This window comes from Copidosoma floridanum, unplaced genomic scaffold (assembly GCF_036245765.1).
Source record: "Copidosoma floridanum isolate Cflo_tuat_1 unplaced genomic scaffold, Cflo_Japanese_pri ptg000004l, whole genome shotgun sequence".
In the NCBI taxonomy this organism is placed as follows: domain Eukaryota; kingdom Metazoa; phylum Arthropoda; class Insecta; order Hymenoptera; family Encyrtidae; genus Copidosoma; species Copidosoma floridanum.
Genome location: NW_028321881.1, coordinates 11,279,600 through 11,296,966, shown reverse-complemented (window position 1 = coordinate 11,296,966; position 17,367 = coordinate 11,279,600). Strand labels below are relative to the sequence as shown.

At 33.0% G+C, this 17,367-nt stretch overlaps 1 protein-coding gene across 1 annotated transcript in view; it reads right to left on the bottom strand.

Annotated features, from left to right (window-relative positions):
• DCTN2-p50 (dynactin subunit 2) overlaps positions 1-17,367 on the bottom strand; it is a 546,499-nt gene that overhangs the window by 522,785 nt on the left and 6,347 nt on the right. The window lies entirely within an intron of this gene.

Sequence of the window (17,367 nt, the reverse complement as noted above, 5' to 3'; positions counted from 1 at the left end):
GCTGATTTTATAACCGTCCGTAAAATACAAGCGACATGAACACAGAAATAATTATATTAAAGAAATAAGTAACATAAAAAAACGTTATTTGCGGGCCACTTGGAAAGTTTTCCTCAGATGACTCGGTCATTATCTTAAGCACACCCCAGCTATTATCAACTTTAATGGAAAAATCTTTTCCAATGAACCATCTTACTCAGTGTACAGACCTTTTTATAACCAAGAGTGACTTTACCTGATGAGCTGACCAGGTGCTGGCTTTTCTTCAAAAAGATCTTGGAGATCCAGACATAACCAAAAAAATCGACTATTCGTTTTAAAAATCAAATAAGTGGTTTTCAGCATGCTGGGTACTTATCTCATCGTAAAAGACCAAGAAAAAAATCTCGATAATTTTTGACGGAATTGGAATTCACGATCCCTCAACTATCTCCGAGCTAAGAAGCTAGCACGGTAACCACTAAGCCAATTTTTGGGACTCCATGAATGGTAGAAGCATACATATATAAACCGCTGCTTGGCTCAAAATTTTTCAAATTTGTCCGAAAATGGAAAAGCCTATCAGTGACTTTTGGACACTTTAGCAACTTTTCCCTTCACACCCTTTCCAACAAACTGATCTCAAACCTGCTCTCTGCTAATTTTTTAACAGTCTCTCACTTGTACAGCAATTTTTTTTTCATTGTGATGACACTGATTCAGATTATAGCCAGGGCACCAGAGGCTCAAAACTCTGAAAAAGTGAAGGTTGTTATTTATAAAGCGTATTTAGATTTGAAATTAAGGAAAAAATATATACTATGAGGTCTCTACATAAAGCACCACACGCGTCATGCATTTTCTAATGCAAAATAAATTGTACTTCTGCTTTTTAGTTGTTTTTCCATTTATATCTTGAAAAGTGTGAGCTATACATGTAAATATTCAGCACAAAAGTTAGAAAAATGATTGTTTATGGGAATTTAGTTTTTAAAAGAAATTAAAAATTGATTTTCATTATTAAAACTACCAAAAAAGTTCAAAAAACAGAAAATGACATGTTAAAATTTTCTAAAAATTGGAAATAATAGAAATATAAGTGTAGTCAACATTGCACGTCAAGTCCATTGGCGGAATGCTTTAATAGCAACTTATAGCGAAATTGTTAATTTAAAATTTGAATTCTTCATATGATGAGCAAACCACCATGTATCACGATCTGCATTTTTGGGAACAGGTAAGTACGTGTAACGTCGATATTCTTCTAAAAATTCGTATTTTTAAATAATTGCGCCAAAAATATTCAACACAAACTCGTAATAGAGGACCATATTCCAAAATCATGATTCAGAAAGACGTTGTTTCAGTTTTTCATAATTTTAAGCAGTTTAACGATAAATAAACCACCAACTTACATAGACCATTTTTAAGTAGACATTTCCAAAATTAAAATGACCACTTATAGAACTGCGAAATACAAAAAAATATCAAGACAATTGTTCGTGAAAAATAAGGGTGTTTTTTCGAAAAATGTATACACTGGGAGACGTTGGGAAAGATCTCTACAACTAGCTCCAAAGTTTCAAACTTTGTAATTTTTCTCCCGATCAGTCTGGGGCTTCAACAGCAGGCCAGAGAAGATCACCTTGAGGTATTCAGGCAGTAACAATTACTGTTAACTTCAGTCAAGAAAGAGTTTAAGTACTTTAGAAGCTCACCGGCCTTTTTTAGGGCCATCGGACGTCAAACTACCTTGCCATCAAATTTATTAGAACTTAACAAAGTTGACAGAAAACAGCATTTAGGGGTTACAAAAGTCAAAAGTCAAAAGTTAAGCATGCCAAAAGTCACAAGAGGGAGAATTGAAAGAAAAATTTCAAACGTATCTAATAAATAAAATTTCAGGCGTCAAGAAACTGACGCAGAAAATTTATCGAGATTGGAATAGCAGCATCAAATCGACAAATAAAGAATCCATTAAGTGGGGGATCAGCTTTTTATGGTACCCTGACAGTAATCTCTCAAATCTTCAAAGATCTAAATTCTGATTTTTAGATAAGTAGAAAATATACTTGTGTTTTTGAGGCAATAAAAAATGTAAAGATTAAGCTCCAGGACTTTGTTGCTCTGGTAATAAAGTTGTGAGATAAGAGAAAAAAAAGTTTTTTTTAATATATATTTTTTGGGAGTTTAAAATCTTAACAGCTTTAAAAAATAGCCCTATTCGTAAATTATACGGGAGAAACTGCAAATCAACGGCTCCTTATGGCCAACGATTATTTTATGGCATAAGGAACGCACGGTACTTCTCAGCATAAATATATTTTTTTCAATTTTTACAGCTTATTATTTGACCAAATAAACTGTATAGATTCCGAACAAATATGTTTTTAAAAGAAGATTTTTGTTCTGCTAAGTGTCAGGAATGTATATATATAAAATTTTTAACTGAAAACATTTCACATTACATGTCAACACACTACGGTGTTCCATTTAGTAAGTCTCGGGCGAAGCCGAGACGGGGGGCCGCTAGTTTAGCATTAAATTTTCCTTTAGACTGTTAATTGTAATCAACTATGACTAGCCGGTAAGTATTTGGAGGAGGAGAATAAAGTTTTAAAGGTCGCTCTGTACATAGCAACTGACAAATTTTATGAAATTATTAGAAAATGAAAATTGTCGTACAAATACTTTGCACACACTAAAAAAGAAAGTAAGTAAAGTTTTGAATTTAATCAACTGATCCATTTACTCATCTCTGAAATTTTTACATTTGATTCTGTTTTCGTCAGATCAGAGTTAGCAAAAAACACAAAATTTAGTTTAAAAACATATTCCAACACTTTAGGATTTATAAATAACAATACTGAAATAGTAGTTTTTATATGATAGGGTTAAGGTACACCTGACGCACTCGAAGATGACGGTTGACTGTTTCTTTGTCCCTCTGACATTATGAGCGGGAGGTGTGCCCAATTTCTGCCCCGTTGTCTAAGTCTACAGCTTGGACACCCGGTCAGAAATGAGGCAGATACACCGGGCTGTTCCGGATCAGGTTTTTCCTACGGGAGATTTCACGAGGTTTTCCTGATCCACATGACAAACGTCATGGGCGAATGTGGAGCAGTTGTTAGGGCCCTCCCCCTTTCCAATCCCATCCCAATTCCTTCCCAATCCCAAGTGCTAAGTGCCTTAAGTATTGCATCTACAAGAGAGCCGGACGTAAAGCACTGTAATATAAAAAAAAAAGCTACGACTTCATTTTTTTTTATGTAAGTGACATTAAAAAGTTCTTTTTAAAGAACAGGTATTATATACTGGGATACTAAGAGTCAGCGTACTCACCCTTGACATTTACCTCGTGTCCTGGGGGAGAAACATTGAATACTTGAATGTTGGTGTAGTCAATAATTCTTATAACGTTTAGTAGAACTCTCTAACAATAAAAATAATTATTATTATCACATATTATAGAGTAATTTACGGATTTGAAACAAAAAAATTTTATTTTTATGCAAAGTTTTACTGTTTTACTGTTTAACAATAAAAATAATTATTATTATCACATATTATAGAGTAATTTACGGATTTGAAACAAAAAAATTTTATTTTTATGCAAAGTTTTACTGTTTTAACAAGTATAATAGTACTCTAAAAGAAACAAAAAAACAAAACGACAACTTGGACTCTAAGATTTTAGAAAACCTTCTCTACTTGCCCTTTCACGTATTCTGATTATGAAAGGTGTAACAATGTGAGCAACTGAAATACGCATAAATGAGCACAAAAAAAAAAAAAAAAAACTGGACTCTGTTACTTATGTTCATCAAGTTGAGCACAACCATGAGTTTGGTAGGAATAATGTAAAAATACTTGATAAAGAAGTCAGCTATAACAAGCGAATTTTTTCCAAAATGCTTTTTATAAAGTTATACAGCAATAACATCAACAAAAAGGAAGATGTACTATACTTCAATAAATCATACCTTTCGTTATTACGAAAGTTTAAAGGCCCTGAGCGAGGTTAATGAACTCGGTGTTGTCAATTTACTTACAAATAACAAATACAACAACGTAAAGTGTTTATTACTGCACATATAACGTTCATTTCTCTACCAAAAATATTAATACTAAAATCAGACGTAAATTATGTCGTTGATTTTGCGTTGATTCCATGTTGAATCTATGTTGATTCAGCGTTTGAATCAGCGTTGGATTAAGTCAATACTAGCAGCTAACATAAAACGTATGCTTTTTGATGTAATCACCATTGCCATGGCGATTCAAATAAAACTTTTTACAGCATATAACTTCAGTACTATAAAGTTAATAATACGTAAACGCTGATGCAACACTAAATTATTATTGATTATACAAAGAATTAATATAAAATCAACGACGTTATTCACGACTGATTTTAGAGTTGATTCAGCGTTGATATTTTGTGTAGGGTCTTAAATGATGCAAGGATGCAAGAAGATGCATTTTTCTGATACCGGTTATGCAGCACGTTATGCGGACATTGTAGAGGATATGAACGGTTAAATTTATATTCTTAGCATTTTAGAAAAGCAATAACTTCAGGAGTATTGTCTTATGAAAATGCTAACCTAAATAACGTCAACAAAAAGATTGACACTGTCTAATTTACCGACAGCTTTAACTCAATACAATTTTATTACTTAAGAACTTTTTAGTTAACTTTACGCCAAACGATAAGATAAGGCAGAGTACGAGTACTTTATGGAATATCATTTAGGCCTAAATTTATAAGAATTCAGTGCGAACTAAAGCTGAAAAGTTGCAACGTCTGATTGTTAAAGTTACATCTTATCCTGTCTAAAGTAAATAAGTATAAAAATATATCCTAAAGGAAGTCTCTAATGGCATCTTTAAAGACTATGTTTTATTATATTACACAGCCAATAACTTGTCAAAACGAAACGAACAGCTAAAAATGATGAGATATCTTCCATTACACACTCTTGGAACTTTTATTTTGATCGTATAGTCATGCAAGATATTAAAGCTAAATAAAATTTTATATACATTTGTATCATTTGATCCAGCCCTTTAAAAAAAAACATTTTATTTTTTAGAGATCAGCAGGGCGTAATCAATACTATTCCCCTCTACAGCCAATTTCCAATTCAAAACTTTATCGATTGGTCTGTACTAAAAAATTTGCACAGCAACGCTCACACGGAAGATTGTTGTTACCAGAATAAGCTATACCAAAAGTGATGAGCATAGAAAAATAACGTACAGGTCTTGAGATTTCTGAAACCAGTCTCACAGTTTGACATACTTATCTGGATCACCGAAAAACTTGTGACTAGTCGGTTTTATAACTATACTAGTACAAGTTTTTCAATAGCTTTGGTACAGGATTTTTCTGTACCATGGATAGTCTATTAAATTTGTATACTGCGCATGGCTTTCTACTGTACCGTCTACCACGCATAGTACGTGCGCTTATAATATACAATGGAGATATGTATGTATATATATATGTGCATACTTGCATACATGTATGGGATTGTCATTGTTATTTTTGCTCAATATGTAAATTGTTCTTTGCGAGAGAAAACCAATTATTATACGCAACAGGAAAGTGACTACAAGTGCCTACTGCACTTATCATTACATCTTGTTAGATTCGTATCGATGTATTGAACTTTATATTATGTTGTGGTGGATATACTGAAATCCTAACCTCTTGAACTTTTACAGCTACGCATGTATGTATATTGACATTCTGAATGCTCCCACTGGCCGACTAACTTTCTGTACTGGTACAGGAAAAACCCGTACCACGTATCGGATTTTGACGTACTTAGTATAAGGTTTATCTATACTCACTAAGGTACTTTAAAGTATACTACCGTACTAAATATACCTATACCAGTACACATTTTTCTTGTACAGAGTATCGGAAATACTTGTACTAACATATAGTAGCTGTTTTTCTGGTAACAACAATCTTCCGTGCAACAATTAATAAGAATTACAATGATTTTCACATACATGGTGATATTTGGTTTGCTTTAGCATAATTCTTTTCAACGATCTGCAAACCATTTTGTATCCTAGAAACCAATAGATATTTACATTTGAGCGTTAATAAATCAGTCGACGTATAAGGAGGGAAGGAGATGTAGACTACTTCTTGGGTCTTTATCTTACTCGGTCTCTCCTTATACGTGTGTCACGAAGCATTAGCTCCGGTGATTGGTATATGTGTGAGTATGTGACGTTTAGGTAACACACAAGTGATATGCTCGAAGTTGCATGTAAATTGAAGTCTGCATTGATCATGCTATGAGATATATACCTTAAGTCTAACGAGATAAATGTATTTTTATAGAATAGTAGGGAGTGGAACATTGTTGAGCATATTTTCAAATTTCTAAGGCCCTTTAAACAGATTACAGAAGCTATATCAGGTGAAAAATACGTAATCTTACCCAAAGCTGTTATAGCTTTGAATGTGCTCTTAGATAAGATCGAGTGCGCTATTGAAAATTTAGATGAAAAACAAGGAAGAAACTCAGTAAATGAAAAATTATTATTAGCTTATTAAGCTGGACGAGACAAAATTATAAAGCACTACCAAAAGTGCAACTGGATGTATTGCGTTGCTCTAGTGCTGGATCCTCGTCATAAAGAAATAGTTTTCGATTATTAAAAATGCGAAAGTGAAATGAAAAAAGAAACTATGCTCAAGTAAAAAAAATCTGCAGAAGTGACTATTATGACAAGTTTAAGGAGGCTTGGGCAATTTTGCATTAAATGCTGGCTAGGTCTGAAATTCAGAGATTATTTAGATAAAGTTTGCTAGATTTTTTTAGAAAAACAAAATAGGTAGGTCAACACATTTATTTCCGAGAAAATCGCTTGTGAAAATTCGTCATTTTAACACGCAACCTTACGGAACCCGAAATTTAATAGACTACCGTACCGCAATAAAAAGCTGTGGGCCCACACATTAAATTGGTACATGTACTTGAAAGTATAAAGAATCTATTATTTAAAAAAAAGAATAGGATCAACACGTTAAATTTTGAGAAAATAGCGAGGAAAACATCGAACATGAGAATTGTTTTGTTCAGGTACTGTAAGTGCGCATGCGCTGTACATTCATAAACATACAAGCATGCAAATTTAAGTCTAACACAAGTATAGGTATATAATAGCAGATGAGAGCAAGAGAGTACAGTGTTGTCAGCTTTATCGTGGCAGGGCCATCATCTTTACACAAGGTACCTCGGGAAAACTAATAAATTTTTTTATACCGATTTTCCCAATGACTTTTCTGCGTATTATTGCTATTTTGTTCACACATGTGTATAATCAAAATGATTATAAAAAAAATATTACAAAGAATCATTTGTATGACAAGTACCCCACAGGGGCCCCTCAATAGATACGACACCAAACGCCCAAGCCTCCTTAATAACAAAAAAAATAACGCTGTATTAGATGATAGCTGCAATATTCCTGACGATTGTATCAATCTTGATGCTCTTAAAGAAAAAACAAAATATTCTAGTCAATGAAATGATGAAATAAACCATTATTTACATTCCCTAAGAGCTGCTAGAGATACAGATATATTGCGATGGTGGAAAATTCAAAGTGTTGTGTATCCTGTCTTATCTCGAATGGCTAGGGATATTCTTAGTGTTATGGCTACTTTAGTTCCTTCAGAAAGTTTTTTCGAAAGGAGCAACTGTGGTTACAAAAACAAGGTGCAGCCTCAAAGACGACGCTATTAGAGCATTTATCTGTGTTAATAGGTATATGCGCTTAAACCCAAGACAAGCCATATGCAATGTTAATTTTGAAAAATATTTTTTTATTGACATACAATGGAATATACAACTATAAGACATTGAAAAACTACCAAAAAATTTATCAAAAATATTAAAAATTGAAAAATAATATTCCTACTTTTTAACTGGCATTTTGACTTTTCTATGTATTTTTATATTTCTTCTTTGAGATTTTTGTGACAATAATACAATGTACCTTGTAGTCTAGATATGTAACTTATCTAGTATATGGTCAACGAAAAGAGTACTAAATACATGAGTGATTTTTATTTAAGTATAAATAAATATGAAACTAAACCATTCGTGTCTTGTATCTTATGCTGATTGTATATTTTCGCAATTAAAATTTTAAATATTATTGTTATCCCTTGAAAATTTTACAATTTATTTAAAAAAAATGAAAGTGTTGATTAATAAAGTATTTTCAAGAACAAGACTTTTCAAAATCTTGTACAGAAAGTCTTGCCAAGACAAGAAGTTTCGAGATGTGGGATGTTGTCTTGTCTTGATATTGTCAACTTTAATCTTGTCTTGGTATCATCTTGATTTCCAAGACAAGACAAGACAATATCGAGACCAATACCTAGTATTTTTAAGGCCGTAGGTTTGACATTCATATTAGGGGAAACTGTAAATAAAAACTTCAAGTTACTACCAACATAAGAATTATCCAATATATTTTTGATCAGCTGAATAAAAGAAAACAGTGTACATACTGTTTGTTATAAATGCTGTAGAACAGTAAATAAATGCTTCTAACAAATTTAAATTATTTCGATTCGTTATTATTTAATAACAGGATCATTTTGTTTTCAGTTTTTTAAAATTATTTTCTAATTACTAGTATACAGAACGTACCATCTTATTAATGCACTGTTGCAACTTTTATGACACATGCACATATTTGGAACACACGATAACATGCACAGTAAGATAAAGAAGTTTGCCTGGCATTAAAAAAAGCTTAAATTTATGACGACGTAGAAATCTTTAATACATTGTATAAAGTCGGTGTTTTCTTAGTGGCTGACATAGAATCAGTTGAAAAAGATTAATGAAAACTTATAAAAGTCATCAAGATTGATAATCATATACCTAGTGAATTAAAAATGTACTCAGAAATTTATTTTGAAAATCATTTGTATGACAAATTGTTGATTAGTATAGTAATGTTACGAAAATTATTTAATTCGACGATCTCTTTAAGATAGTTCCATATAACGCGATCAAATTAGACATGACTCATTACGAAATGACAAAATACTTTTTATAATTATTAGTAATATAGTTAATATACTTTAGTAACATTCAATATACATGATTTTTTTACAACTTTTTACGAAGTGTATTTTTTTGTACCTTATTAAATAACCACATATTTTTGTTGCAATATCGTTAACTTCTTCACGATATTTTGATTTTTAGCGTGACTGATATTGGCAAAGCATACGGCCACTAATCTACCCGTAACTGACCGCTTGGAGCCACTGCGCTTCTATCTCAGGGCGTCTGTCTCCCCGAGAATGTTGCACTTACTGGACATTTTAAAAATTAATACAATTTATAAATTAATAATACGAGTGCCAATCCTCACACAACCCAAGGCGCTTACTGGTCGCGTTATTTACTGATAAAATAAATAAAATAACGCAAATACCAATCCCCACACAACCTGGGGCGCATACTACGCCCTTTATTTATTAATAAAATAACGCAAGCGCCAATCACCACATAACCCGCGCCACTTACTGGTCATTTTGTTAATTAATAAAATTCATTAATTCATAACGCGAGTGCTAATCACCACACAACCCAGGGCGCTTACTGGTCGGTTTATTTATTAATAAAATCATTAAAATAACGCAAGCGCCGATCACAACGCAACCCCGGGCACTTACTGATCATTTTAACAATTAGTAAAATTTATTAATTAATAACGCGAGAACCCATCACCACACGACCCAGGGCATGACCAGTTAATGCCATGGATGGTCTGGTGATTAGAACTCGCAATATTATTAAATGCATTTTATTAATTATTAAAATGAGCAGTAAGCGCCCCGGGTTGTGTGATGGTTGGCGCTTGCGTTATTTTATTTATTTTATTAATAAATAAGAATATCAATAAGCGCCCCAGGTTGTATAGTGATTGGCGCTTGCGTCATATAATGTATTTTATAAATTATTGAAGCTCGTGCGACTGCTGATGGGCGCGTTGGGTTATTGAGTTAAACAGCTTGTAATTGCTTCATTAAGTTATTGGGTATGAAATTTTGTCAAGTTCGTTGGGGTTTACGTCTTGCTCTATATAGCCAATTACAATTTCCCGCAAATTAGACAGTCACATTTGAGAGTACTGCTTTGCCATATTTATAACCAACTCGCACACAATCCTTATCAACCAATCACTAGCTTGGAATCTCATGTCTGTGAGCTTCATAAATGTCATATATCAATAGACGTGAGCAATATACAGAAATATACAGTTTTTAAATCGAATTCTGAACATGGCAACTTATCAGCCACACTGTCACTTGACCCTCTGTACTATCATTCCCTTGAGGATCACTAATTTCGGGGCGTCTGTTTCTTCGAGGTGGGCAAACACTGGTATTACATCAATGAAAGCACTGCTCACGTCTTTATTGGGATAATATTCGGGGTGCCAAAGGTTCAAAAAATGGGTTATTTCGTTGTTGGACAGAATTGATGAAACCTGGCAGAAAGGAAAGGTCATTGCCCGTACCCATTAAAAAAGTTAGAATGAGCGATGTCAGGAAGGTACTTGTTATTGCAAAATAACTTTGATAACCCGTTTTTTTTTCAGTTTTCTTAGAATAACTCGAAAACGAAGCGTTTCAGCGAAAAATGTTTAATACAAAAGTTGTTCAGCTGATGATTTTATGTAGGAATATGGTTTTTTGATTAATTAAAAAACTGTTTTTCTGACCGAAAACCAGCAGAAAAGTAACAAAACATGCTAAAACAATAAGCATTGAAAAATAACGGAAAAAAACAATTTCCATCGTTGATATTTATGTTATTGATAGGTATTGGTATTGTTAACCAAATGCACCCGGTACGGTTTTTCAAAAATAATATGGCGACCTATTGCAAAATTGTTAAGTTAAAACTTTGGAACGCTGTAAATTCTGACTGAAAAAACAGATCTTGATGAAACAAATTGGAATCAGTAGGTATTAACGGCATCTTTGAGTGTGCCAAATTTCAAAATTTTTCAACAATTAGTTTTTTTGTTATTAACCAAAAACAATTTTCTATGCTTCGTAATTTCGTCAATTGACAACAATAAGCTTTGCAACAAAATGCATTTGATTACTCTTAATTTTTAATGAATTTACAAAAAAAAAATGTTTATTGTAGGATGTCTAGAAGTCGAGATACGATACTTTTACATTTTTACTTGTACTACCCGATCTACTGAACGTAGGCAATTCAAACTTGGATATGAACTTTTCAAAAGTTCCAGCTACACGGCAAAAATAGTGCGACACTAAGTGTTGCAGTATTTGTTGAGAAATCGTTTATTTCACTCAGTCTGTTTGGGTGGCTTGAGCGCGAGGGCACTCTGCTGCGTCGATAAGGACGTGCGCCGTACCGACATGCGGCCCGCGTAGCCGTCGCTTTCATCGTTAATTGCAAAATGAATTACTCGACAACAAAGGCACGTACGATAATTGATTTTTTTTTTAATTTGCGTGATTTTTCCCGATCTTTACGATTCAGTTCTTAGTTTTACGCTAAAAGACATATAATGGCCAAAAAAATAGGAAAAATCATCAAAACTCACTATTTTCGCGTTTTTAGTCTCAACTGTACGATGTCTTGCTAAGGAGGCCCCATGGAAGTGCTCTATAAATATTAACAGACCTAACATTCATTGCAGCTGTTTGTATCAACTCAAACACTGCGTAATAGCAGTGTAAGATACCGAACGCGCAGTTATCCTCGCTTTTAAGTGCTGCTATGAAGTACGTGTGTGCTGTGTATGGTTCAACAAATAATACACAATTGAACGAGCTGCGTTTCACCCTATTCAAACGGCTGTCGATTAAACACGTCAGTAATATTGCAGTTCTACCACCAACGGAGGCTGCAGTCGAAAAACATTGCTTGCGTGCATACTTTCAGTTAAGAGCATGGGAACTAGACACAACAAAAGTTGCAACAGATTATGGTTGGAAACGAACAAAAAATGGTTTACTCCCAGTGAAGACAACAGTTGCAACTATTCCTGAAAAATTTTTAAGCCTGATCTACTGCAATTGCTCAAAAGGCTGTCAATCAAAGTTATGCTCCTGTCGCAAATTAGGTATAACTTGTTCCTCATTTTGTAAAAACTGTGAGGGAAAAAATTGTACAAATATAGAGCACGTACCTGTCGATGTTTACGAGAGCGCCAATATGACTGATGCGGAAAATAATATTTATTAAGAGTTAGCACATTGTACAGAAATCATCGAAAATATTGAAATTATCCAGCCCGAAGAGGAAACACAAGAGAATGTTATCTATACATTGTTAAGTGATACTTTAAAAGACAATGTTAAAGAGGAAGTAGTCGAGCCTACGTCAAAAAAACCACGATTTCTGTAGTTGGTCAATTTTTCCTTTGTAATACAAACATTTGTTATATTACAGGAAATAAAATGAACAGCTGCAATGAATATTGGGTCTGTTATTATTTATAGAGCACTCCCATGGGGCCTCCTTAGCAAGACATCGTACAGTGGTGACTAAAAGCGCGAAAATAGTGAGTTTTGATGATTTTTCCTATTTTTTTGGCCTTTATATGTCTTTTAGCGTAAAACTAAGAACTGAATCGTAAAGGTCGGGAAAAATCACGCAAATTAAAAAAAAAATCAATTATCGTACGTGCCTTTGTTGTCGAGTAATTCATTTTCAATTAACGATGAAAGCGACGGCTACGCGGGCCGCATGTCAGTACGGCGCACGTCCTTATCGACGCAGCAGAGTGCCCTCGCGCTCAAGCCACCCAAACAGACTGAGTGAAATAAACGATTTCTCAACAAATACTGCAACAATTAATGTCGCACTATTTTTGCCGTGTAGCTGGAACTTTTGAAAAGTACGTATCCAAGTTTAAATTGCCTACGTTCAGTAGATCGGGTAGTACAAGCAAAAATGTAAAAGTATCGTATTTCGACTTCTAGACATCCTACAATAAACATTTTTTTTGTAAATTCATTAAAAACTAAGAGTAATCAAATGCATTTTGTTGCAAAGCTTATTGTTGTCAATTGACGAAATTACGAAGCATAGAAAATTGTTTTTGGTTAATAACAAAAAAACTAATTGTTGAAAAATTTTGAAATTTGGCACACTCAAAGATGCCGTTAATACCTACTGATTCCATTTTTTTTTATCAAGATCTGTTTTTTCAGTCAGAATTTACAGCGTTCCAAAGTTTTAACTTAACAATTTTGCAACAGGTCGCCATATTATTTTTGAAAAACCGGACCAGGTGCATTTGGTTAACAATACCAATACCTATCAATAACCCAAATATCAACGATGGAAATTGTTTTTTTCCTTTATTTTTCAATGCTTATTGTTTTAGCATGTTTTGTTACTTTTCTGCTGGTTTTCGGTCAGAAAAACAATTTTTTAATTAATCAAAAAACCATATTCTTACATAAAATCATCAGCTGAACAACTTTTGTATCAATTATTTTTCGCTGAAACGCTTCGTTTTCGAGTTATTCTAAGAAAACTGAAAAAAAAACGGGTTATCAAAGTTATTTTGCAATAACAAGTACCTTCCTGACATCGCTCATTCTAACTTTTTTAATGGGTCACTGTACGGGCAATGACCTTTTCTTTCTGCCAGGTTTCATCAAATTCCGTCCAACAACGAAATAAAAACCTCTGGCACCCCGACTATAAACTACCTATCAATTTTCTCCCAGTTTAAGCACTCAGTCACTTCCTTTCAACATTATCTAATGCGCATAAACACATGTATACAAGGATTTAGTATACACGGAGGTAAATCTTGGGTTGAGAGAGTGCAACAATTGTGTAGTCAGAGTCCAACACAACGTCAAGCACTGACTTCTTAACATTAACTATAAGGCTGTTACAGCCCGATGCTTGTGTTTATACAGTTTGACGCAGCGCCAAGCTGTAAGAGCTCGAAGAGAGGGGGCGAGCGAGCCCAAGGCTTTGGACTCTCTGATGACAATCCCGGAGGCTCACGGCCGGACGATAAATATAGATATAGTACATAGAAATTTAGAGAGAGGGAGAGTGTGAAGGCGTGCAGCGTTATACTGATGATGCATATATGCATGTGTTCGCATTTTGTTTTTCTCACAACGTGCAAAGCATACGTTCGTATTAGCTGCTGCTGTTTTGAGTATTTACACACTATATATCTTGTTAATATTTTTCATTAAGTAGTTTGAACGTATAAGTGTATAACTTACATGTGTATAAAATATTAATTTTGCGTGAATAGCTGCACAAGCATATGCTGTTACAACAATTATCAGCCTTAACCATATGAAGATTAAGTAAGTATCAATTTTTTCCTTCAACAAATTTCATGAATGTTGTATGCAAGTATAACATAACATACTATGCTGTAAGATTTGTTTTTTATTCCTAACCGTAAGTTAGGTTAGGAAATTCGATCCTTTTATAGAATGTTTTCTGATTCGTATTTTGATATTAGTAACTATCAGTAACTAGTAACTCTCATCATTATGAATGATCATCAGTTTGGTGTGAGAAATACTATTACCCGATCCAATCCTGTTCCTATTGTGGATGATTTTCTTGGTAAATGTTTATTCTAAGCTTTGTTACTAATTAATTTGGTATGGTTGGAAATTAAATCTTTATTATGATTATCATTATTCACGTCATATTCTATCGATAATTTCTAGCTCAACATCAGCAAGCTGCAGGCTCAATTGATCATCTATCAAAAAAAATCCATATTAGTAATACACCAGAATTTTACGATAGAAATCTTCGTTCTTTTGAAATTGCTGAACAACCAGCTGATTATTCTGTCAATACAGAAAAATGTTTTTTGTGTGAAGGTGAGCCTGTTCATAAAAAAGCAAAACCGATTCACAATCTCTTTTTTGGATATAACTCGGGTCAACTGTCAAATATTGGAATTCAACCAGTTAATACAGAGCAATTGCAGCACGATAAAAATGTCAGTCTTTCAGTCAATTCTTTGGGACAAAGTACGTAAATGTTCGTCAACGTGAATATTGAACTTTACGAGCGTCATTATAATTTTTTTTTTTTTTTTTTCCTATAGCTTGTCAGGCTGACAGTATCCGTATTACAAGAGATGAATTTTATAAAAATAAGAATTATATTTACTTTTTGTTACTGAAATCAGCTAAAGGCTTATGTGCCTTAGGGGCCTACAGATTAGATGTCATTAATCCTTAAACTCGATCTCGATTCAACAAATTTATAAATAAAGTCAGTGACTTAATAGTAGATGATAAATTTGTTAATGGTCGTCAAAAGTAAGCATAAATATTTAATACATGTATATCATTATCACGTTAAGGTGTACAGTGTTATAGTTATGTAAATAATAATTTTACAAACCTTAAGCCGAACGAATGTATTTCTTTAAATTCGTTTTGGATAAATGTTCTAGCTTGGAACGTGATACTTTTGTTTCTTTACGTAAGCAACTAATCGAGCTGTTCCCTACCCGTCTTTCTCAAGAATTTTATGGGGAAAGTGGCAAAGACGTTGGAGCAAAAGGTTGCTTGTTTTGGTCATATAAACATCTTAGGGCAATTGAAACTGAAACCTTCAGTGGAACCATAAAAACAAATCAGACAAAAGGTACACTCGGTTTTTTCAAATTAAACTAAACAAAGGTTTTTTGTTGAATATATAATAATCTTTTTTTAGTAAATTTTTTTAGATGAAAAGACATTAATCGATTCACGAACTTGGGACACTGACAAGATTGATGATGATTTGATTCTCAAATGAAAAGCTACATTAGAGCAACGTAAATTAATTTATAAAAGCTCAAGTCTTGCTAAAATATTTATCGTTTACCCATGCTTAAACTTGTCTCTTGGATATTCGTTGGTATGTTTATTTTCGCTGGTTTAAAGATTAATTTTTTTAAAGAAAAAATCAAGATTTAATTTATAAATTTTCTTCATGTAACAGATACTGAATGATTTTCAAGCTGTGCATGGTGCGTCCGCAGAAAAATTAGTTAAAAATTCGGGGACCATAGCCAATAAAATTATAACACTTGCAAAAGATGATCAAGAAAACAACAGTGCCATAAAATCGATTTTGGAAAATTATCTTACATTTAAGAATGGTTTGTGAATATGTTTTTATTATCAGTAGGCACTAAAAACAATCTATATAATACCTGTCATATGGGACTAATTTACAAGTTATGATTTTCTTTAATAGATACTCTGGCTTTTTTCATCTTTCATCACTTGTGCCCTTTGCCAAGCAACGTCATGAAATTGAAAAAGGGTGCAAAAGTCAATCGACAAGAAAAGTTCGATTGTTTTTTGATACACAAACTCGTAATTTTCAACATTTCTAAGAAACATTTCGTACTATAATGTTTACGCAATTGATTTATTATGTATTTATATCTCTTTAGGATTTTAATGAGGAAAATGAAGAAGCTGTCTTTAATAGCGTCAAAGCTCATTTAAACAATATTTATGAAAGATCGTTTGAACCCGAAATTTTGCCCTATATTTTTTGTGCTGGATCCTTAGAGCAACCTAAAGTAGTGTATATCGTGGTAAATGACCGCTGTCGATTTTCTGTAGGTTCCATAATAACCGCTGTAGACATCCTCTACAAACTACTAAAAATAATTAAATCTAAGAGTGTTCGGTATTATAAAAAAATTTTTTAATTCTTAGATTTTTATGTGTATGAGTTATCTTGTGAAACTCCGTTTTCAAACGTGACTAAGATTATTCAGAGGATAGAATCTGTTAAATGTCCAGAGAATTCTGAAAATCCTACAAAATAACTTATTTTTAAATTAGAGGTCTATCTGCGAGCACATAGCCGTAAGTTGAAAATTTTGACTAGTCATTAAAAAAAAAATTCCATGTAAAAATTAAAAAAATGTTTGTGCTAAAAAATTGAATCTCATAATTGTAATAAATGTACAGTTAAGTATTATATAGATTATTTAGTAATTATTGTAACAAGAAAGGAGAATTTTGTAAATCATATTTCCTAATCTTATTCCTAAAAAAAAAAAAGAATTCTTAAACATGTCTTCGAGAGCGAAAATTGATCTTGAGATTTCAAAGTTATGTTTGATGTTATATAATATCTCAAATTTATCTCGAAGTACTGCTCAAGATATAATAACTATTTTTAATAAGTTTATATCTGAAAGTGTGATCCCATTATTGAATAACCATATCAAAATAGAGTCAAGTAACCTTGTAAACAAAACTGTAATTGATAAGGTGAAAAGTATATTTGAAGATTACAGTAATATGTTTCATGCTTTTTCAAC